The following is a 24,519-nucleotide window of genomic DNA, read 5'->3' on the forward strand; positions in this document are numbered from 1 at the left end:
ATCAAAGGCAAAATTCTATGACTCTGAGATCAAAGGCAAAATTATATACACTGAGATCAAAGCCAAAATTCAATTACTCTGATATAAAGGGAAAATTAAAGAATTCTGAGATCAAAGTCAAAATTCTATAACTTTGAGATCAAAGCAAAAATTCAATAAGATCTTGAACTGCTGTAACAAATGTTTTTTCTATGATTCTGAGATCAAAGCCAAACTTCTGTAACTCTGAGATCAAAGCCAAAATTCAAGAATGCTGAGATCAAAGGTTAAATTCTATAACTCTGAGATCAAAGCCAAAATTCTATTGAGTTCAAAGGCAAAATTCTAAAAGATCTTGAACTGCTGTAACAAATGTTTTTTCTGTGATTCTGAGATAAAAGCCGAAATTCTATGATTCTGAGATCAAAGCAAAATTCTTTAATTCTGAGATCAAAGTCAAGATTCTATGACTCTGAGATCAAAGGCAAAAATTCTGTAATTCTGAGATGAAAGGAAAAATTCTATAAGTCTGAGATCAAAGTCAAACCTCTATAACTCTGAAATCAAAGCCAAAATTCTATAACTCTGAGATCAAAGGAGAAATTCAACAATTCTGAAATAAAAGCCAAAATTCTATAACTCTGAGATCAAAGGCAAAATTCTATGACTCTGAGATCAAAGCCAAAATTCTATAACTCTCAGATGAAAGCAAGCCAAAATTCTATAATTCTGAGATCAAAGCCAAACTTCTGTAACTCTGAGATCAAAGCTAAAACTCTATAACTCTGAGATCAAAGCAAAAATTCAAGAATGCTGAGATCAAAGGTTAAATTCTATAACTCTGAGATCAAAGCCAAACTTCAACAAGATCTTGAAGTGCTCTAACAAATGTTTTTTCTATGATTCTAAGTTCAAAGCCAAAATTCTATGTTTCTGAGATCAAAGCCAAACTTCTGCAACTCTGAGATCAAAGCCAAAATTGTTCAACTCTGAGCTCAAAGCCAAAATTCAACAAGATCTTGAACTGTTGTAACAAATGTTTTTTCTATAATTCTGACATCAAAGGCAAACTTCTATAACTCTGCCATCAAAGCCAAAATTCTATGACTCTGAGATCAAAGGCAAATTTCAACAAGATCTTGAACTGTTGTAACAAATGTTTTTTCTATAATTCTGACATCAAAGCCAAAATTCTATGACTCTGAGATCAAAGGCAAATTTCAACAAGATCTTGAAATGCAGTAACAAATGTTTTTTCTATTATTCTTAGATCAAAGGCAAAATTCTATAACTCTGAGGTCAAAGCCAAAATTCTATAACTCTGAGATCAAAGGCAAAATTCAAGAATTCTGAGATCAAAGCCAAACTTCTATAATTCTGAGATCAAAGCCAAACTTCAACATGATCTTGAACTGCTGTAACAAATGTTTTTTCTATGATTCTAAGTTCAAAGCCAAAATTCTATGTTTCTGAGATCAAAGCCAAACTTCTGCAACTCTGAGATCAAAGCCAAAATTGTTTAACTCTGAGCTCAAAGCCAAAATTCAATAACTCTGAGATAAAGGGAAAATTAAAGAATTCTGAGATCAAAGCCAAATTTCTATGACTCTGAGATCAAAGGCAAAATTCAACAAGATCTTGAACTGCAGTAACAAATGTTTTTTCTATAATTCTGACATCAAAGGCAAAATTCTATAATTCTGAGATCAAAGCCAAAATTCAATAAGTCTGCGATCAAAGCCAAAATTCTATGACTCTGAGATCAAAGGCAAATTTCAACAAGATCTTGAATTGCAGTAACAAATGTTTTTCCATAATTCTGAGATCAAAGGCAAAATTCTATAACTCTGAGGTCAAAGCCAAAATTCTATAACTCTGAGATCAAAGCCAAAATTCAAGAATTCTGAGATCAAAGCCCAAATTCTATGACTCTGAAATCAAAGGCAAAATTCAACAAGATCTTGAACTGCTGTAACAAATTTTTCTTTCTATGACATTGAGATCAAAGCCAAAATTCTATAACTCTGAGATCAAAGGCAAAATTCAAGAATTCTGAGATCAAAGCCAAAATTCTATTATTCTGAGATCAAACGCAAAATTCTATAATTCTGAGATCAAAGGCAAAATTCAAGAAGATCTTGAACTGCTGTAACAAATGTTTTTTTCTATAATTCTGAGATCAAAGGCAAAATTCTATAACTCTGAGATCAAAGGCAAAATTCAAGAAGATCTTGAACTGCTGTAACAAATGTTTTTTTCTATAATTCTGAGATCAAAGGCAAAATTCTATAACTCTGAGATCAAAGGCAAAATTCAAGAATTCTGAGATAAAAACCCAAATTCTATAACTCTGAAATCAAAGGCAAAATTCAAGAATTCTGAGATCAAAGCCAAACTTCTGTAACTCTGAGATCAAAGCCAGAATTCTATGACTCCATCATTTTGAGTCACTTTGACCCAGAAACACATTTTGAGTTTTCTTCATGGCTGTAAAGAGGAAAGTCTCAGGTTCATGGTGATACCAAAATTATTTTTCTACTCCAAAAATTGTATGAGACACGCCCTTCCAAAGGTTGACTGTCACCAAACCTTGTTTTTGAGAAAAAGCGCTCTAAAGACAGCATTCAACATTCCGCCATATTCCAAATGAATTGAAAGACATTTTTAGACAGTTTATATTCAAATAAATAAACTTGACTGCTTTACTGCTTTACATAATTATAATCACAGACATTGTATGCTACCATCGGGTCAGCCACGAGTGGAATATCTTTCTCCTGGCCTCCGTCACACTCACTTTCTTTGCCATCACGATCGGAGCCGGCCGTTGTCGGTAGCACAAAATACCGGAGGTCGAGCCGCCGCTGTCACTCTCACTCTCAGCTGCCGATGCGGTGAAAAAGTCCCTAATAAGGTCGATCCAGTTGTCATAGCATGTCTTACAGGAATTGAATTTAAAAGTCGAGCAATTTCGTCGTCGCGAAAATTAATTTTGTCTAGGCTGTCAATCTGTCTCTGTGTCCGTGTCAATCTATACTGACAGTTGACAGATGACGTAGATGACACAAACACGCTAGCCGGTGTTTTGAACTCTGACACCTGTTTCGTTTTATTTATGCTAGCTATATTTATCCATTGTATTTTACATTAATTTTGACATGGTATGAAAGCTGAGACTTTATTTAATAAGGAACATGTAAAAACTGAAAATAGCCCAAAATTGTATTTTCTTGTAAAAACGTGTTTCTACACAAACGGGCCGCTGTGACATCAGACTCATTTTGATGGAACGCGTCACATATAGGGAAAAGTCAAGAATGCTGAGATCAAAGGCAAAATTCAAGAATTCTGAGATCAAAGCCAAACTTCTGTAACTCTGAGATCAAAGCCAAAATGTTATAACTCTGAGATCAAAGGAAAAATTCTATAATTTTGCCTTTGACATCAAAGCCAAAATTCTATGACTCTGAGATCAAAGCAAAAATTCTATGACTCTGAGATCAAAGCCAAAATTCTATAACTCTGAAATCAAAGCCAAAATTCTATAATTCTGAGATCAAAGGCAAGACTCTATAACTCTGAGATCAAACCCAAAATTCTGTAATTATGAGATAAAGGGAAAATGCAATAATTCTGAGATCAAAGGCAAAATTCTATAACTCTGAGATCAAAGCCAAGATTCTGTAATTCTGAGATCAAAGGCAAAATTCAAGAATTCTGAGATCAAAGGCAAAATTCTATTACTCTGAGATCAAAGGAAAAATTAGAGAATGCTGAGATAAAAGCCAAAACTCTATAACTGTGAGATCAAAGCCAAAATTCTATGACTCTGAGATCAAAGGCAAAATTCAACAAGATCTTGAACTGCTGTAACAAATGTTTTTTCTATGATTCTGAGATCAAGGCCAAAATTCTATGATTCTGTGATAAAAGCAAAAATTCTATGATTCTGAGATCAAAGGTAAAATTCTGTAAGTCTGAGATTAAAGCAAAAATTCAAGAATTCTGAGATCAATGCCAAAATTCTATAATTCTGAGATCAAAGGCAAAATTCAACAATTCTGAGGTAAAAGCAAAAATTCTATGACTCTGAGATCAAAGGCAAAATTCTATAATTCTGAGATCAAAGGCAAAATTCTATAATTCTGAGATCAAAGGTAAAATTCTGTAAGTCTGAGATCAAAGCCAAAATTCTATAACTCTGAGATCAAAGCAAGCCATAATTCTATGACTCTGAGATATAGGGAAAATTCAAGAATAACTCTGAGATCAAAGGCAAAATTCCATAACTCTGAGATCAAAGGCAAGATTCCATAACTCTGAGATCAAAGGCAAAATTCAAGAATTCTGAGATCAAAGCCGAAATTCTATAACTCTGAGATAAAAGCCCACATTCTATGACTCTGAGATCAAAGGCAAAATTCTATAACTCTGAGATGAAGGGAAAATTCAAGAAGATCTTGAACTGCAGTAACAAATGTTTTTTCTATAATTCTGAGATCAAAGCCAAAATTCTATAATTCTGAGTACAAAGCCAAACTTCTATAACTCTGAGATCAAAGGAGAAATTCAACAATTCTGAGATAAAAGCCAAAATTCTATAACTCTGAGATCAAAGGCAAAATTCTATGACTCTGAGATCAAAGGCAAAATTCTATAACTCTGAGATCAAATGCAAAATTCAAGAATTCTGAGATCAAAGGCAAAATTCTATAAGTCTGAGATCAAAGCCAAAATTCTGTAATTCTGAGATCAAAGCAAAAATTCTATAACTCTGAGATCAAAGCAAGCCAAAATTCTATAACTCTGAGATCAAAGGTAAAATTCAAGAAGATCTTGAACTGCTGTAACAAATGTTTTTTCTATTATTCTGAGATCAAAGGCAAAAGTCTATAACTCTGATATCGAAGGTAAATTTCAAGAATGCTGAGACCAAAGCCAAAAGTCTATAACTCTGAGCTCAAAACCAAAATTCTATAACTCTGCACTGAAAAAAGTGATTCTGAGCATTTGTAAATATAACATTAATGAAATCTGTGAAATTAATCTGTTTGTATCTTTACATGAAAATGTATCATTTGAAATGATTATGCATTTGTTCAAAATACAATATATTGTGTGTTTTTTCATTTACAATCGTTATTTAGTTATCCCAGTCGATCTTCTCAAGTACAAACACTCAAAGACAATAAACTTGTTTCATTTACGTTGTTCCGTAATCCCGCCAACTGACACTTGCATTCTGGGTACCTCCTGCATGAAAACCGCAGAGTGCCACATTTCCAGAGGTCGAGCTTATGGTTGAGTCGACTGAACTTTAAAGTAAGAATACATTTTGCTAAGTAGCTGGTTAGATTAGATATTACCGTCTTTTCAGTTTTCAGAATGTTGTATGTGGTTTTTCTGTGTCAGCCTGTTGGGACGCTAGTTTCTAGTTTTCATAACTTTGTGGAGTCTTTTCGTTTAATTTGAAGATGAACTTTAGCAAGTGGCTTTACTCGAGGCCTCGTGTGTGACGTTAACTTGCACCAAAAATCCACCGGGCCCCTCCGCCGCCCGTTGCGTGACCGTCGCGTATTTGGTCCGTCCTGCACGCGACTTCAAAACCTACCAGGAGCGTTTCAGAAGCGAGCGTTTAATTCAATTTCAATTCAATTCAATTTTATTTGTATAGCACCAATTCATAACAGAAGTTATCTCAGGACACTTTTCAAATAGAGCAGATCTAGACCAAACTCTTTAAAACATTAATTACAGAGACCCAACAGTACCACCATGAGCAAGCACTTGGCGACAAGGGCAAGGAAAAACTGCCTGTTGAAAGGCAGAAACCTAGGACAGATCCTTTCAGCTCTAGGTGGATGGTCATCTGTCTCGACCAGTTGGGGTGAGAGAGAGAGAGAGAGACACAGAGAGACAGACAGACAGACAGACAGACAGGTGCACAGCAACAACAGTATTGGCAATGGCAATCTAGCAGGACCATGGCAGGAGGCTCCACCAGGATCGATAAGAACCTGCGAGACGAGAAAGCACATGAACTCCGGGGAAGAAGTGAAGTCAGTAACATGCATTAATGGAACATGAATGAGTGCAGAAAGAGAGAGGAAGGGAGGAGCTCAGTGCACCATGGGAAATCCCCTGATAGTCTAGGCCTATAGAGCATATAGAGCAGCATAACTAAGGGATGGTTCAGGTCTCACCTGATCCAGCCCTAACTATAAGCTTTATCAAAGAGGAATGTCTTAAGCCTACTCTTAAATATGGTGAGGGTGTCTGCCTCCCGAACCACAACTGGAAGCTGGTTCCACAGGAGAGGAGCTTGGTAACTGAAGGCTCTGGCTCCTGTTCTACTTTTAGAGACTATAGGAACCACAAGTAGCCTAGCATTCAGAGAACGTAGTGTTCTAGTGGGGTAATAGGGTACTATGAGCTCTTTAAGATATGAAGCGGCCTGACCATGAAGAGCTTTATAGGTGAGGAGGAGGATTTTAAATTCTATTCAACATTTTACAGGGAGCCAATGCAGAGAAGCTACTACAGGAGAGATGTGATATCTTTTTCTAGTTCCTGTCAGTACTCGTGCTGCAGCGTTCTGAATTAATTGGAGCGTTTTAATGGACTTATTGGGGCAACCTGATAATAAAGAGTTGCAGTAATCCAGCCTTGAAGTAACAAATGCATGGATTAGTTTTTCTGCATCTGTCTGTGATAGTATGTGTCTAATTTTTGTAATAAAGAAGGCAGTCCTAGAGGTTTGCTTTATGTGGGAGTTAAATGACAAATCCTGATCAAAGATAACTCCAAGATTCCTGACAGTGGTGCTAGAGGCCAAGTTAATGCCATCTAGAGTAACTATATCTTTAGAGAGTGAGTCTCTAAGGTTTTTGGGGCCAAGAACAAGAATTTCATTTTTTTCTGAGTTTAACATCAGAAAATTGCAGGTCATCCAGGATTTTATGTCCTTAGGACATGTTTGTAATTTAGATAATTGATTAATTTCATCGGGCTTGATTGATAGATATAACTGCGTATCATCTGCATAACAGTGAATGATTCCTAATAATGTTGCCTAAAGGGAGCATATATAAAGTAAATAGTATTGGTCCAAGTACAGAACCTTGTGGAACTCCATGACTAACTCTAGTATTTATTGAAGATTCATCGTTAACATGTACAAACTGCGAGCGATCTGATAAATATGACTTAAACCAGCTTAGTGCGGTTCCTTTAATGCCAATTTGATGCTCAAGTCTCTGTAAAAGAATATCATGGTCAATGGTGTCAAATGCAGCACTAAGATCTAATAATACAAGTACAGATACAAGTCCATTGTCAGAAGCAATCAGAAGGTCATTATTAACTTTAACCAGAGCTGTCTCTGTGCTGTGATGAACTCTAAATCCTGACTGAAAATCCTCAAATAAACTATTGTTATGTAGAAAGTCACACAACTCTTTGGCGACTACTTTCTCCAGAATCTTAGAGAGGAAGGGGAGGCTAGAAATCGGTCTATAGTTGGCTAAAACCCCTGGGTCAAGAGTGGGCTTTTTAAGAAGGGGTTTAATTACAGCTACTTTAAAGGACTGTGATACATATCCTGATAATAAAGAAAGATTAATCATATCCAGTAAAGAAGTGCCAATTAAGCAGCCTAGTTGGGATCGGGTCTAATAGACATGTTGGTGGCTTCGATGAAGAATTGATTGAAGTTAACTGATGAAGATCGATAACAGAAAAACAGTCTAAATATATATCTAACTTTACATTAGCAAAAGTCCCTGAACTTGGAGAGCCACTGATAACTGTTGATGGCAGTTGGTGATTAATTTTCTCTCTAATAGTAATCATTTTATTATAGAAGAAGCTCATGAAGTCATTGCTACTTAAGTTTATGGGGATATGTGGCTCAATAGAGTTGTGACTCTCTGTCAGCCTGGCTACAGTGCTGAAGAGGAACCTAGGGTTATTCTTATTTTCTTCTATTAATGCTGAGTAATAGGCTCCTCTGGCATTACGGAGGGCATTTCTATAAGTTTTAAGATTATCTTGCCAAATTGAGCGATATTCTGATAATTTGGAAGAGCGCCATTTCCTTTCAGATTTCCTAGCTATTTGTTTTAACTGGCGGGTTTGTTGGTTGTACCACGGTGCTAGTCTCCTATGTTTTAATAATTTCCTTTTTATAGGAGCGATAGAGTCTAATGTTGATCGTAGTGAGCCTGCAGCACTAATGACAAGATTATCAATTTCAGAGGGACTAAAGTCGTTATAGGACTCTGTTAAATTCAGACATGGCATTGAATTAAACACTGAAGGAATCTCCTCCTTAAATTTAGCTTAAATTTAGCCCGCCAGACTTTCTTTACTTGCTCAGATTTGGCCATTTTCCCGGTGTATGTTCTTCTAAACATGCTTCTACATGTGTAAATATGGTACGTATTTAATAAGTTTCGCTTTTGTCAGTTTTAAAGACCGGCAGTTTGCATGGGGTATTTTATTTCGAAAATTCACTGGATTCTCTTTGCTTTTTCTGTGTCTGGCTTCCGCCCGCTCGAGTCGGTCTGTGTATATTGACGCGTGCTGCTCGCGTCAAGCGTCAAAAAATAGAAAATAGTTGATTCTAGTGTAATTTGAAGTTAACATTAGTATGTGGCTATAAGGAAAAACCACACTCCTGCTATGTTTAAGGCTTGGTTCGAAGCGCTAACGGGATCGCCAGAAATAAAGACAACTACACTGGATGAAGGTATCCTTACCAGGTGACTCTACAACTACAGATGAAGGTTTGTATATACAAACACTTGCTTAATTGTAGTATCGAATGTGGGGCAAAAATTAGATTCACTGTTCACTCATGGGCTTGACAAAAAGTTGGTTATATATATTTTATGTGTGTAATTCATCCATATCTAGAACAGCATGATTTATTAGAACTTTATTGTAAATGTATTTGAAACATGTGTGTGTTACTAGCTGGAGAGAGTTTGCTATTAAATTAATGTTTAAAAAACATTTGCTAAAAATGCTTTATTAGTTTACTTTTGCAATTTTGAAAGTCGCACATCTTCCTGTTTTTAAGATTCAAGAGTGTTTTGGGGGCACTTGTTAATTCCCAGGCACATGCCAAAATTAAAGAAAAACTTTATAAAATATGAACACTTTTCAATATATTGCACTCCATTACACCAGCACCACCCAGCCACCCAGTACAACTTCAATAATAAACATAAAGTATAATTATTTATTCTCAAAATTTTCATTTCATATTTTTGTAGGACAGCAACATTGAGTCCCGAAGAGAAGTTGTGATCAGAGGCCTCACTCTCTACATTGGTGAAAACACTGGAAAGTTAATCAAGGACTACCAGGTAAAGAAAATATAACCCTGATTCAAAGCCCTGTGAATATGAGACAAGTTTGTGCAAAAATAGCTGTTTGCTGATGATAATTTGACAAGATTTTTTAGTAGATTTTTAATAATGTGCCTATGTAGAAATTATTGGGATTTGATTTGATTCATTTAATTGTATTAAAATGCCTTACACATGAAGGACACAAAGTTCCATCGAGGATAAAAAACACTAAGTCCAGGACTTATTTCCATTGTGGTCTTCATAAATATTTTAGCGTCTAATTATTAAAACTGCTGCAGTGAAACATGGAAAATCATCACAGATATCTAGAGACTACTTGTACTCTATGTACAAGAATATCCTGGGGTTTGCTGATAACTGCTGATAACAATTGGATTTGATTATGGAATTTTGAAGATTGGAATCTATTGGAATATGATTTTGCTTTGCTATATGATTATTAAAAAGGCTGTAGTGAAAGAACAAGAAAGTAATGACTGATGTATAACCATTTATAGAATTATGTAGTTAACAGAACCAAATATATGATACTTTTTATATAAAGCTGCATTGCTTTATTGAATGAGCGAAAGATGATTTCTCCAACAACAGGTCTTAAATTGACTTAAAATGGCCTTAAATGGCATTTAATTGAACTCTGTGATACCTGTAGACACCCTTGCTAAGGTACAATACTACTCAAAACTACCACAACAATCTGATCTTCTGTTTGGAGAGGGAACAAAGAGTTATGCATCCTTCACATTACTATACTGTACAATAAATAAGTTTTATTCTCTCTGGTGTATTTCACAGGTTTTCGATGACGACGATGCTGCAGCTGTCCAAGAAGCCATTACTACATTTGTCCTCGGCATCTTTGTGGTCAGCAAAGCCAGGGATGGTCTCCCCAAGCAAGCTGGAATAGCCATTGAGGGAGCAGAAGTCCTTTTTGGTATCCCAGATGTGGCACATGCTTGCACCTATATCTGATGGGCCTTATCCATGCCTTGGAACTAAGTAACTAACTAACAAAAGATTTTCCTTCAAAGTCCATGATCTCAAGGTCTGTTTGCATGCTTAAAAGCCATACAGATGGTGTTGAAGGTGTAGGATTTGAGTGAGCTCACTCTTATCAAGTTTTACAGTTAGTTTTACACTGCACATTCTGAGGTTCCCCCAATGCACTCTCTCAGGTTACACTACTCGTTTTTTTTATTCTATGATGCTGGAAAATATTTAATTTGATTGAATTTGATGATGCTGGCGCATGCTTTATTTTGTTATCTATTGTGAATTCTATCTGTTCTCTGCACTTTAAATTGCACAAATAATTCAGCGCCAGCTCAAGTAAAGCATTTAAAGTAACCTGAACTTTATTTTTCAAGCAGCTTTTCATGTACTGCCACAAGAGGCAGAGAAACCATGCAGAACGAGAAATTTATTTACTACATTTTTAAATTTTGAGAGCTGCTGGATTTTGGTTTGTTTTTTTGCCTTATCAATGTATCTGAATGTAGCTGTGAATTTGAATGTAGCTGTTTTGACAGCTAGGATTTCATTTTGTTATGATGTTCTGACCTCTAAGAAAGGCTGTCAGTGGGGTTCTGATAGCATGTCTTGTGCTGACGGCAATTATCCCTTCACTGTTCATGACTCTGTGGAATGGAGTTCATATTTTATTGTCAGATAAATTTGTTTATTGGAGCTAAACAACTTCCAAGTCTTGTTTTGGGTTAAGATGCATAATTATACCTGAGATTGTTTGACTCATGTGGGTGTTGTTCATAGTATACAGTGTGATAAATCGATTTGTAGTTTGGTCCATACAATGTAAGAAAATGGTGAAAAATCAATCACTGTTTCCCTAATCCCAAGACGCAACCTAATATGTCTTGTTTTGTCCTGATCAGCAGTCCACAATTTAAAACTTTCACATCAGAGAATCTGGGATTTTTCTTCTTAAAAAAAATGACTCAAAGAAAATTATCAAAATTGTTGACAACTAATTGATTAATCAACTAATCGTTGCAGCTCCTGTCTATTTATCAGTAGGGTCAACACTTGGCTCCACGGCAGCATATCTTGACATGTGATAAGATGGTAAGTGGTAAATGGACCTGTACTTGTATAGCGCCTTTCTAGTCTTCTGACCACTGAAAGCGCTTTTACACTACGTGCCACATTCACCCTTTCACACACATTCACTCAGTGATGGCAAAGCCCATCGAACAGAAACTAACATTCATACACACTCACACACCGATGCACGGCATCGGGAGCAATTTGGGGTTCAGTATCTTGCTCAGGGATACTTCGACATGACACTCAACGACACGAGCCACAGCCGCCCCATAAGAGGATTGTAATTTCCAACACATAGATGACACATACTTAACTTTTTAAGTAGACCAAGCATGATACAAAATATTGTGCCTGATCTACTTAAAAAAGGTAAGGCAACTTTTTGCATCAGATTATTATGTAGATAATGCAAGGCTAGTCTTAGTATAGGCTACTTAATTTCTTCAATGTAAGAAATGAGTTTTGGAAGTAAAGTCTACTTCATTTAGAAAGTAAAGTCAACTTAGCTTAATTAAATAGACTTCTACTTAAACTAAGTTGACTTTACTTGATAAATTAATATTGACTTTACTTGCAAAACTCATTTCTTACACACAAGAAATTAAGTAGCCTATACAAAGACTAGCCTTGCTTTATCGACATAATAATGTGATGCAAAAAGTTGCCTTACCTTTTTTAAGTAGATCAAACTCAATATTTTTTATCAGTGAAGGCTATTTTTTAAAATACTTTATTAGAAACAATAGCATGTAAAGCAATTTTGTAGTTAAATCCTGAAACGAATCATTTTTGGCCATAAAAGGAAACGTGATTTTTCCGCAATGTGATTTGTATTATATTTCGTATTATATGTGCACTTATATTTATTTGTACACTTAAAATAATCTGTGCAGTTATCTCTGGGCAATGTTCCTTTTACAATATCAGTATATAAAAGTATACAAAGTTTATCTCATTTCCAGTCTCAATGAGAGCAGACACAGGCTTGCATGTCTGCAGCACAAAGCAAACCAGGTAGTAATAACAGCCGAAAACACTCCTCAAATACCGTCACACACGTATCATAGACGGTGAATTAACAGTTAGTTCAGGGACTCTGTCCAAGTTCAGTCTGAGTCCCTGTGTAATAAGATGCATAATTGAAAATACCTGTACACCAGTATAAAGGGCTAATCTGATGAGCCCTCTATATCAGAGAGCTGTCTTCCATGGGATCCACCCTGTTGCACCCCCTCAATCTGCAGAAGCCCACAACCACACTGCTCACACTGACTGTAGATACTGACTTTTGCTCGTACTACATGTCATATTTCTAGAACTCTGAGATTAAAGCCAGAATTCTACAACTCTGAGATCAAAGCCAAAATTATATAACTCTGAGATCAAAGGCAAAATTCAAGAATTCTGAGATTAACTCTAGCAGAAACTTTTTTTTTTTTTTTTAAATACTTCATTAGAAACAATAGCATGTAAAAAGAATTGTAGTTCAATCCTGAAACGAATCATTTTTGGCCATAAAAGGAAACGTGATCATTTATTAACAAAAGTCATTGCATGCTATTTTAGAAGTTACCTGGTTAACTGAGTAATACAGCTTGGTTCACTACAACCAACCTAGTCTCTAGTTTTTGGAAGGCTGGTGTCTGACTGATATACAAAACCAAAGCTTCCCGGCAATTTCCCATGAATAGTGGGCTACTTTACTTTATTTTGGGCAAAAATAAATGTGGTGCACTTGCAATAAACTGAATTGTGTGGCTTTTTTAAATTTATGTTTTTGTTTTGATTTGTATTATATTTTGTATTATATGTGCAATTATATTTATTTTTACACTTAGAATGATCTGTGCAGTTATCTCTGGGCAATGTTCCTTTTACAATGTAAGTATATAAAAGGTATATATAGTCTAAATATGATTCTTATTTTTATTTCTATTATGTCTTGTATTTTTCTATTTCATTTCTTATTTAATGTGTATTTTCTTATTTATTGTAATTTTGTGTATCTTGAACTGCTGTAACAAATGTTTTTAGCTGGTGTGGAATCAATAAAGTTTATCTTATCCTGTCTTATCTCAGAATTCCATATCGCATTGTTTATTTTTTATAAATCTGAGAGTGACTGACACACATGGCTCAAATTTTACATCCTCACACCTTTGGGACCACAAAGTTTATCTCATTTCCAATCTCAATGAGAGCAGACACAGGCTTGCATGTCTGCAGCACAAAGGAAACCAGGTAGTTATAACAGCCGAAAACACTCCTCAAATACCGTCACACACGTATCATATATGGTGAATTAACTGTTAGTTCAGCGACTCTGTCCAAGTTCAGTCTGAGTCCCTTTGTAATAAGATGCATAATTGAAAATACCTGTACACCACTATAAATGTTTTAAAGAGTTCGGTCTAGACCTGCTCTATTTGAAAAGTGTCCTGAGATAACTTCTGTTATGAATTGGCGCGATACAAATAAAATTGAATTGAAATCTGATGAGCCCTTTATATCAGAGAGCTTTCTTCCATGGGATCCACCCTGTTGCACCCCCTCCTATCTGCAGAAGCCCACAACCACACTGCTCACACTGACTGCAGATACTGACTTTTGCTCGTACTACATGTTATAGTTCTGGAACTCTGAGATTAGAGCCAGAATTCTATAATTCTGAGATCAAAGCCAGAATTCTATGACTCTGAGATCAAAGCCAAAATGCTTTAATTCTGAGATCAAAGCCAAAATTCTATGACTCTGAGATCAAAGCCAAAATTCAAAAGACCTTGAAATGCTGGAACAAATGTTTTTTCTATAATTCTGAAATCAAAGCCAAAATTCTATAATTCTTATATCAAAGCCAAACTTCTGTAACTCTGAGTTCAAATCCAAAATTGTATAACTCTGAGATCAAAGCCAAAATTCTATAACTGTGAGATCAAAGCCAAAATTCTATGACTCTGAGATCAAAGGCAAGCTTCTGTAACTCTGAGATCAAAGCCAAAGTTCTATAACTCTGAGATCAAAGGAAAAATTCAACAAGATCTTGAACTGCTGTAACAAATGTTTTTTCTATAATTCTGAGATCAAAGCCAAAACACTATAACTCTGAGATCAAAGGCAAAAGTCTATAACTCTGAGATCAAAGGCAAAATTCAAGAATGCTGAGATCAAAGGTTAAATTCTATAACTCTGAAATCAAAGGAAAAATTCAAGAATGCTGAGATCAAAGGCAAAATTCAAGAATTCTGAGATCAAAGACAAAATTCTATAACTCTGAGATAAAGGGAAAATTCAAGAATTCTGAGATCAAAGCCAAAATTCTGTAATTCTGAGATCAAAGCCAAAATTCTATAACTCTGAGATCAAAGCCAAAATTCTGTAACTCTGAGATCAAAGGCAAAATTCAAGAAGATCTTGAACTACTGTAACAAATGTTTTTTCTATAATTCTGACATCAAAGCCAAAATTCTGAGATCAAATGCAAAATTCAAGAATTCTGAGATCAGAGGCAAAAGTCTATAACTCTGAGATCAAAGGTAAATTTCAAGAATGCTGAGACCAAAGCCAAAATTCTATAACTCTGAGATCAAAACCAAAATTCTATAACTCTGCACTGAAAAAAGTGATTCTGAGCATTTGTAAATATAACATTAATGAAATCTGTAAAATTAACAATAAAAACCTGTTTGTATCTTTACATGAAAATGTATCGTTTGAAATTTATATGCATTTGTTCAAAATACAATATATTGTGTGTTTTTTCATTTACAAGCGTTATTTAGTTATCCCAGTCGATCTTCTCAGGTACAAACACTCAACGAACAATAAACTTGTTTCATTTACGTTGTGCCGTAATCCCGCCAACTGACACTTGCATTCTGGGTACCTCCTGCATGAAAACAGCAGAGTGCCACATTTCCAGAGGTCGAGCTTATGGTTGAGTCGACTGAACTTTAAGGTAAGAATACATTTTGCTAAGTAGCTGGTTAGATTAGATATTACTGTCTTTTCAGTTTTCAGAATGTTGTATGTGGTTTTTGTCGTGGCTCCGAACGCCAGCCAACAGGGCCGCCAGAAATTAGACGGCGCCAGCCGTTATCATAACTTTGTAGAGTCTTTTCGTTTAATTTGAAGATGAACGCTAGCAAGTGGCTTTATTGAGGCCTCGTGTGTGACGTTAACTTGCACCAAAAATCCACCGGGCCCCTCCGCCGCCCGTTGCGTATTTGGTCCGTCCTGCACGCGACTTCAAAACCTACCGGGAGCGTTTCAGAAGCGAGCGTTTGATTCAATTTCAATTCAATTTAATTTTATTTGTATAGCGACAATTCATAACAGAAGTTATCTCAGGACACTTTTCAAATAGAGCAGGTATAGTTCAGGTAACTCTTTAAAACATTAATTACAGAGACCCAACAGTACCACCATAAGCAAGCACTTGGCGACAAGGGCAAGGAAAAACTGCCTGTTAAAAGGCAGAAACCTAGGACAGATCCTTCGGCTCTAGGTGGGTGGTCGTCTGTCTCGACCAGTTGGGGTGAGAGAGACGCAGAGAGACAGACAGACAGACAGACAGACAGACGGGCACAGCAACAACAGTATTGGCAATGGCAATCTAGCAGGACCATGGCAGGAGGCTCCACCAGGATCGATAAGAACCTGCGAGACGAGAAAGCACAAGAATTCTGGGGAATAAGTGAAGTTAGTAAAATGCATTAATGGAACATGAATGAGTGCAGAAAGAGAGAGGAAGGGAGGAGCTCAGTGCACCATGGGAAATCCCCCCGATAGTCTAGGCCTATAGCAGCATAACTAAGGGATGGTTCAGGACTCACCTGATCCAGCCCTAACTATAAGCTTTATCAAAGAGGAATGTCTTAAGCCTACTCTTGAATATGGTGAGGGTGTCTGCCTCCCGAACCACAACTGGAAGCTGGTTCCACTGGAGAGGAGCTTGGTAACTGAAGGCTCTGGCTCTTGTTCTACTTTTAGAGACTATAGGAACCACAAGTAGCCCAGCATTCAGAGAACGTAGTGTTCTAGTGGGAGTAATATGGTACTATGAGCTCTTTAAGATATGAAGGGGTCTGACCATGAAGAGCTTTATAGGTGAGGAGGAGGATTTTAAATTCTGTTCTACATTTTACAGGGAGCCAATACAGAGAAGCTAGTACAGGAGAGATGTGATCTCTTTTTCTAGTTCCTGTCAGTACTCGTGCTGCAGCATTCTGAATAAATTTGAGCGTTTTAATGGACTTATTGGGGCAACCTGATAATAAAGGGTTGCAGTAATCCAGCCTTGAAGTAACAAATGCATGGATTAGTTTTTCTGCATCTGTTTGTGATAGTATGTGTCTAATTTTTTGTAATAATACGTAAATGAAAGAAGGCAGTCCTAGAGGTTTGCTTTATGTGGGAGTTAAATGACAAATCCTGATCAAAGATAACTCCAAGATTCCTGACAGTGGTGCTAGAGGCCAAGTTAATGCCATCTAGAGTAACTATATCTTTAGACAGTGAGTCTCTAAGGTTTTTGGGGCCAAGAACAAGAATTTCATTTTTTTCTGAGTTTAACATCAGAAAATTGCAGGTCATCCAGGATTTTATGTCCTTAGGACATGTTTGTAATTTAGATAATTGATTAATTTCATCGGGCTTGATTGATAGATATAACTGCGTATCATCTGCATAACAGTGAAAGTTAATGGAGTGATTCCTAATAATGTTGCCTAAAGGGAGCATATATAAAGTAAATAGTATTGGTCCAAGTACAGAACCTTGTGGAACTCCATGACTAACTCTAGTATTTATTGAAGATTCATCGTTAACATGTGCAAACTGCGAGCGATCTGATAAATATGACTTAAATTAGCTTAGTGCGGTTCCTTTAATGCCAATTTGATGCTCAAGTCTCTGTAAAAGAATATCATGGTCAATGGTGTCAAATGCAGCCCTAAGATCTAATAATACAAGTACAGAGACAAGTCCATTGTCAGAAGCAATCAGAAGGTCATTATTAACTTTAACCAGAGCTGTCTCTGTGTTGTGATGAACTCTAAATCCTGACTGAAAATCCTCAAATAAACTATTGTTATGTAGAAAGTCACACAACTCTTTGGCGACTACTTTCTCCAGAATCTTAGGAAGGAAGGGGAGGTTAGAAATCCGTCTATAGTTGGCTAAAACCACTGGGTCAAGAGTGGGCTTTTTTAAGAAGGGGGTTTAATTACAGCTACTTTAAAGGACTGTGGTACATATCCTGATAATAAAGAAAGATTAATCATATCCAGTAAAGAAGTGCCAATTAAGGGAACAACTTCTTTAAGCAGCCTAGTTGGGATCGGGTCTAATAGACAGGTTGATGGCTTCGATGAAGAAATGATTGAAGTTAACTGATGAAGATCGATAGCAGAAAAACAGTCTAAATATATATCTAACTTTACATGAGCAAAAGTCCCTGAACTTGGAGAGCCACTGATAACTGTTGATGGCAGTTGGTGATTCATTTTCTCTCTAATAGTAATAATTTTATTATAGAAGAAGCTCATGAAGTCATTGCTACTTAAGTTTATGGGGATATGTGGCTCAATAGAGTTGTGACTCTCTGTCAGCCTGGCTACAGTGCTTATTCTTATTTTCTTCTATTAATGTTGAGTAATAGGCTCCTCTGACATTACAGAGGGCATTTCTATAAGTTTTAAGATTATCTTGCCAAATTGAGCGATATTCTGATAATTTGGAAGAGCGCCATTTCCTTTCAGATTTCCTAGCTATTTGTTTTAACTGGCGGGTTTGGTGGTTGTACCACGGTGCTAGTCTCCTATGTTTTAATAATTTCCTTTTTATAGGAGCGATAGAGTCTAATGTTGATCGTAGTGAGCCTGCAGCACTATCGACAAGATTATCAATTTCAGAGGGACTAAAGTCGTTATAGGACTCTGTTAAATTCAGACATGGCATTGAATAAAACACTGAAGGAATCTCCTCCTTAAATTTAGCTTAAATTTAGCCCGCCAGACTTTCTTTACTTGCTCAGATTTGGCCATTTTCCCGGTGTATTTTCTTCTAAACATGCTTCTACATGTGTAAATATGCTACGTATTTAATAAGTTTCGCTTTTGTCTGTTTTAACGACCGGCAGATTGCATGGGGTATTTTATTTAGAAAATTCACCAGATTCTCTTTGCTTTTTCTGTGTCTGGCTTCCGCCCGCTCGAGTCTGTGTATATTGACGCGTGCTGCTTGCGTCAAGCGTCAAAAATAGAAAATAGTTGATTCTAGTGTAATTTGAAGTTAACAATAGTATGTGGCTATAGGAAAAAACCACACTCCTGCTATGTTTAAGGCTTGGTTCGAAGCGCAAACAGGATCGCCAGAAATTAGACAACTACACTGGATCAAGGTATCCTTACCAGGTGACTCTACAACTACAGATGAAGGTTTGTATATACAAACACTTGCTTAATTGTAGTATCGAATGTGGGGCAAAAATTAGATTCACTGTTCACTCATGGGCCTGACAAAAAGTTGGTTATATATATTTTATGTGTGTAATTCATCCGTATCTAGAACAGCGTGATTTATTTGAACTTTATTGTAATATAATTGCAGCATGTTTGTGTTCCTAGCTGGAGAGAGTTTGCTATTAAATTAATGTTTAAAAAACATTACATTTGCTAAAAATGCTTTATTAGTTTACTTTTGCAATTTTGAAAGTCGCACATCTTCCTGTTTTTAAGATTCAAGAGTGTTTTGGGGGCACTTGTTAATTCCCAATTTCAGCCAGGCACATGCCAAAATTAAACTGCCAAGAAAAACTTTGCTGACTTCATTATATGTGCAAGCTAATGAACACAATGCTTAGCTCATGAAGCTTTGAGAATAAAGGCTAAATTTACCTCATTAACTGTGGGGGGAAAAATTAGCAGTATATTTACCTGAGGCGGCTGCCAGAATAAAAGCCATACTTGCCTGATTACGTTATTGAAGGTGGCCTAGTTTAAGTTCAGTTTTTTCTTTCAATTCTTGAGTTTCATACTTTCCTGAACAGTCGTATGCTCTTGAACATGCATATGCCTCAGAACAATATGCTTAAGCAATATAATCTGTAATATTTGACCTATCTACAGGCTTCATTAGGAACACGTGTGCAATCTAATGCAATCCAATACAACAGTTCTGCCATAAAGTCTATTTTTACGAAGCTTATACATTTTTGTTTTTTGTTGACATTGTCAGAAAGGTGATAATTCTACTTTATGTTTATTATTGAGTTCATAGTGGTAGTGTACTGGACTCGAGTGCATTATATTGAGCAGAGATCCTTGTACTTTTGTCCAATCCATTACCATATTTGAGGGGGACAAAATATTAACACTTTTCAATATATTGCACTCCATTACACCAGCACCACCCAGCCACCCAGTACAACCTCAATAATAAACATAAAGTATAATTATTTATTCTCAAAATTCCCATTTCATATTTTTGTAGGACAGCAACATTGAGTCCCGAAGAGAAGTTGTGATCAGAGGCCTCACTCTCTACATTGGTGAAAACACTGGAGAGTTAATCAAGGACTACCAGGTAAAGAAAATATAACTCTTATTCAAAGCCCTGTCAATATGAGACAAGTTTGTGCAAAAATAGCTGTTTGCTGATGATAATTTGATTTTTTAGTAGATTTTTAATAATGTGCCTATGTAGAAATTATTGGGATTTGATTTGATTCATTTAATTGTATTAAAATGCCTTACACATGAAGGACACAAAGTACAATCGAGGATAAAAAAACACTAAGTCCAGGACTTATTTCCATTGTGGTCTTCATAAATATTTTAGCGTCTAATTATTAAAACTGCTGCAGTGAAACATGGAAAATCATCACAGATATCTAGAGACTACTTGTACTCTTTGTACAAGAATATCCTGGGGTTTGCTGATAACTGCTGTTAACAATTTGCTTTGCTATATGATAATTAAAAATGCTGTAGTGAAAGAACAAGAAAGTAATGACTGATGTTTAACCATTTATAGAATTATGTAGCTAACAGAACCAAATATATGATTTTTTATATAAAGCTGCATTGCTTTATTGAATGAGCGAGCGATGATTTCTCCAACAATAGGTCTTAAATTGACTTAAAATGGCCTTAAATGGCATTTAATTGAACTCTGTGACACCCTTGCTAAGGTACAATACTACTCAAAACTACCACAACAATCTGATCTTCTGTTTGGAGAGGGAACAAAGAGTTATACATCCTTCACATTACTATACTGTACAATAAATACGTTTTATTCTCTCTGGTGTATTTCACAGGTTTTCGATGACGACGATGCTGCAGCTGTCCAAGAAGCCATTACTACATTTGTCCTCGGCATCTTTGTGGTCAGCAAAGCCAGGGATGGTCTCCCCAAGCAAGCTGGAATAGCCATTGAGGGAGCAGAAGTCCTTTTTGGTATCCCAGATGTGGCACATGATTGCACCTATCTGATGGGCCTTATCTACGCCTTGGAACTAAGTAACTAACTAACAAAAAATGTTCCACCAAAGTCCATGATCTGAAGGTCTGTTTGCATGCTTAAAAGCCATACAGATGGTGTTGAAGGGGTAGGATTTGAGTGAGCTCACTCTTATCAAGTTTTACAGTTAGTTTTACACTGCACATTCTGAGGTTCTCCACATGTAATCTCTCAGGTTACACTACTCATTTTCTTTAAATGGCACAAATAATTCAGCTCCAGCTCAAGTAAAGCATTTAAAGTAACCTGAACTTCATCTTTCAAGCAGCTTTTCATGTACTGCCACAAGAGGCAGAGAAACCATGCAGAACTGGAAATTTCTTTACTATATTTTTAAATTTTGAGAGCTGCTGGATTTTGGTTTGGTTTTTTTTTGCCTTATCAATGTATCTGAATGTAGCTGTGAATTTGAATGTAGCTGTTTTGACAGCTAGGATTTCATTTTTTTATGATGTTCTGACCTCTAAGAAATATAGGCTACTTAATTTCTTGAATGTAAGAAATGAGTTTTGGAAGTAAAGTCTACTTCATTTAGTAAGTAAAGTCAAGTTAGCTTAATTAAATAGACTTCTACTTAAACGAAGTTGACTTTACTTGATAAATTAATATTGACTTTACTTGCAAAACTCATTTCTTACACACAAGAAATTAAGTAGCCTATACAAAGACTAGCCTTGCTTTATCTACATAATAATCTGATGCAAAAAGTTGCCTTACCTTTTTTAAGTAGATCAAGCTCAATATTTTTATCAGTGAAGGCAAAATTCAAGAATTCTGTGATTAACCCTAGCAGAAACCTTTTTTTTTTTTTTTTAAATACTTTATTAGAAAAAATAGTATGTAAAACAATTTTGTAGTCAAATCCTGAAACGAATCATTTTTGGCCATAAAAGGAAACGTGATCTTTTTTTTTCCGTAATGTGATTTGTATTATATTTTGTATTATATGTGCAATATATTTATTTGTACACTTAAAATAATCTGTGCAGTTATCTCTGGGCAATGTTCCTTTTACAATATCAGTATATAAAAGTATACAAAGTTGATCTCATTTCCAATCTCAATGAGAGCAGACACAGGCTTGCATGTCTGCAGCACAAAGCAAACCAGGTAGTAATAACAGCCGAAAACAAGCAAGTTAAATACCTGATGGTGTCGGGCAGCCATGAAATGAGCTACAGCCAATGAGAGCAGACACAGGCTCACATCTCTGCAGCACCAAGCAGCAAACTGGGTAGTATTAGAACAAGCTGCTTTATGTTAGTTGGCTAAGTGTAATTTTTGTGCTGGTTCATAATTTGAAACCATGACTTAAAAGACTGTTGCTGAACACTCCTAAGCCCTGCTCTTCTGATGTGAGAACTGTCAGTCAATGATGATGTTGCTTGACGTTGATCAAATATGAAATCAACCTTCTTACTGAGACTGACTGATACACCTGGCTCAAATTTTACATCCTCACACCTTCAGGGCCACGAGGTGTCAGTGGCTGGGCACTGGGGCCCATCTGATCACAAGGGCCCTAGGAGGACAGCGGATGTCATGTCCATGGGTGGGCCCTTATACTGTCAATGGTGGTTTATAGTTTTAACCATGAGTGAGATGGCTGTTGGTTTAACATACTTTCTGATGTGAGAAGCAAATGAGCCATGTTGTGCAGTCGTTCATGATTGACGGACTCTGATCAAACATGATATCAACCTGGCATTTGCAACTTCGGGGCAATCTGAGAGTAACTGACACACATGGCTCAGATTTTACATCCTCACACCTTTGGGACCACAAAGTTTATCTCATTTCCAATCTCAATGAGAGCAGACACAGGCTTGCATGTCTGCAGCACAAAGCAAACCAGGTAGTAATAACAGCCGAAAACACTCCTCAAATACCGTCACACACGTATCATATATGGTGAATTAACAGTTAGTTCAGCGATGTCCAAGTTCAGTCTGAGTCCCTGTGTAATAAGATGCATAATTGAAATTACCTGTACACCAGTATAAAGGGCTAATCTGATGAGCCCATTATATCAGAGAGCTGTCTTCCATGGGATCCACCCTGTTGCACCCCCTCAATCTGCAGAAGCCCACAACCACACTGACTGTAGATACTGACTTTTGCTCGTACTACATGTCATAGTTCTGGAACTCTGAGATTAAAGCAAGAATTCTATAATTCTGAGATCAAAGCCAAAATTCTATAACTCTGAGATCAAAGGCAAAATTCAAGAATCCTGCACTGTAAAAAATGTATGTAGAATTAACAGTGAATTTCTGTAAAATCATGACATAAAAAAACTGTAAATACAAAAACAATAAAGCCATGTGTAATTTACAATAATATGTTGTAAAACTCCGAACCAAATACAACTGTTGATTCGACAGTAAGAATATGTTGAAAAGATCATATTTTTTTGGAGAATTTACAAATTACTGTAGTTTAAACACAGATAAACTGTAACACAAAAAAATGCGATACAGTTAAAATTACATTATAGCAGTGTTAGAATAAAATTTTTTCGTCAGTAGGCTCTCTGGTACATTTTGTTTATGCCAAAAGAAACCATATTACATTTTACTAATTCGTTACAGATAAGAATATTTCTATAGGCCTACAGTAAAACCACATAGGTGTAACCAGTCTCCGCGATTGGCAGCTCAACCAGGCCTTGAACCTGTCACTTCATTGCACAGACACGGATCGTGGATTGAGAACGCTAACCGCTACGCCCAGGCTTGTACGGCAGTGGCCAGCAGCTGTTTTGACGTGTCGGGAAGTGAGGTTTACCAATTCAATTCAATTCAATTTTATTTGTATAGCGCCAATTCATAACAGAAGTTATCTCAGGGCACTTTTCAAATAGAGCAGGTCGAGACCGAACTCTTTAAAAGTTTACCAACGCACAGCTAGTACCAGCTGGCTACCATTACATAGGCCTGTTTTTTTTCAATACAGGATGGTGTAATTTAATTATTATGGTGCCTTAAGTTCATTTTAAATGTTATTAATGCTTTTCATTTAAAATTTTACATTCCCGCAAAACAAACGGCTGTGTTTGAATTTCAAACTAGCTGTGCTCATTCCTCGTCCACTCACTGAGCAGATTGTTTCTGACGTAGCTGTTACTGGGATGACCACTGAGCTAACGACTGAAGGCTGCTGACTGCGCGCGTCCAGTCTGGGAAAGCATCTGTTGTTCAGGTAAGCTGATTCTTAAACTTAAAATGATGTGTGCGATAAGAAAAAAGAGATAGCTTCTGTCTGTGAGAGGAGATAAATTGTCAGTCGTAGTAATAACGTCAAGTTATGGGGTTTACTGAACTCTTGCAGTTTGCTTTTTTCCTTTCAGTTGTTGCCATGTGGGAGCTGAAATTTGACGTGTAGAACTAGCAATAGGCAAGCTAACGTTAGCTAACTATGGTAATGTTACTATGATGTGTTGTGAAGCGGTGGTTTTACATGTTATTACTTGGTCACAGCTAACTACTTTACATTGAATTTGCGCTCGTTTCATGCTGTTGTGAAGCGGTGGTTTTGGAAGTTTGGCAAAAATGTTAACTTGCAATTTCTGCAGCAA

At 36.4% G+C, this 24,519-nt stretch overlaps 1 long non-coding RNA gene across 1 annotated transcript in view; it reads right to left on the bottom strand.

Moving 5' to 3' along the window:
• Positions 1 to 5,875: 5,875 nt before the first annotated feature.
• The window catches only part of LOC127370681 (uncharacterized), a 123,223-nt gene continuing 104,579 nt past the window's right edge, over positions 5,876 to 24,519 (bottom strand). The window contains exon 3 of the long non-coding RNA XR_007886268.1: positions 5,876 to 5,996. This is a non-coding gene — a long non-coding RNA (uncharacterized LOC127370681). The remainder of the gene's footprint in view (positions 5,997 to 24,519) is intronic.

This window comes from Dicentrarchus labrax, unplaced genomic scaffold, assembly GCF_905237075.1.
Source record: "Dicentrarchus labrax unplaced genomic scaffold, dlabrax2021, whole genome shotgun sequence".
Lineage (NCBI taxonomy): Eukaryota > Metazoa > Chordata > Actinopteri > Moronidae > Dicentrarchus > Dicentrarchus labrax.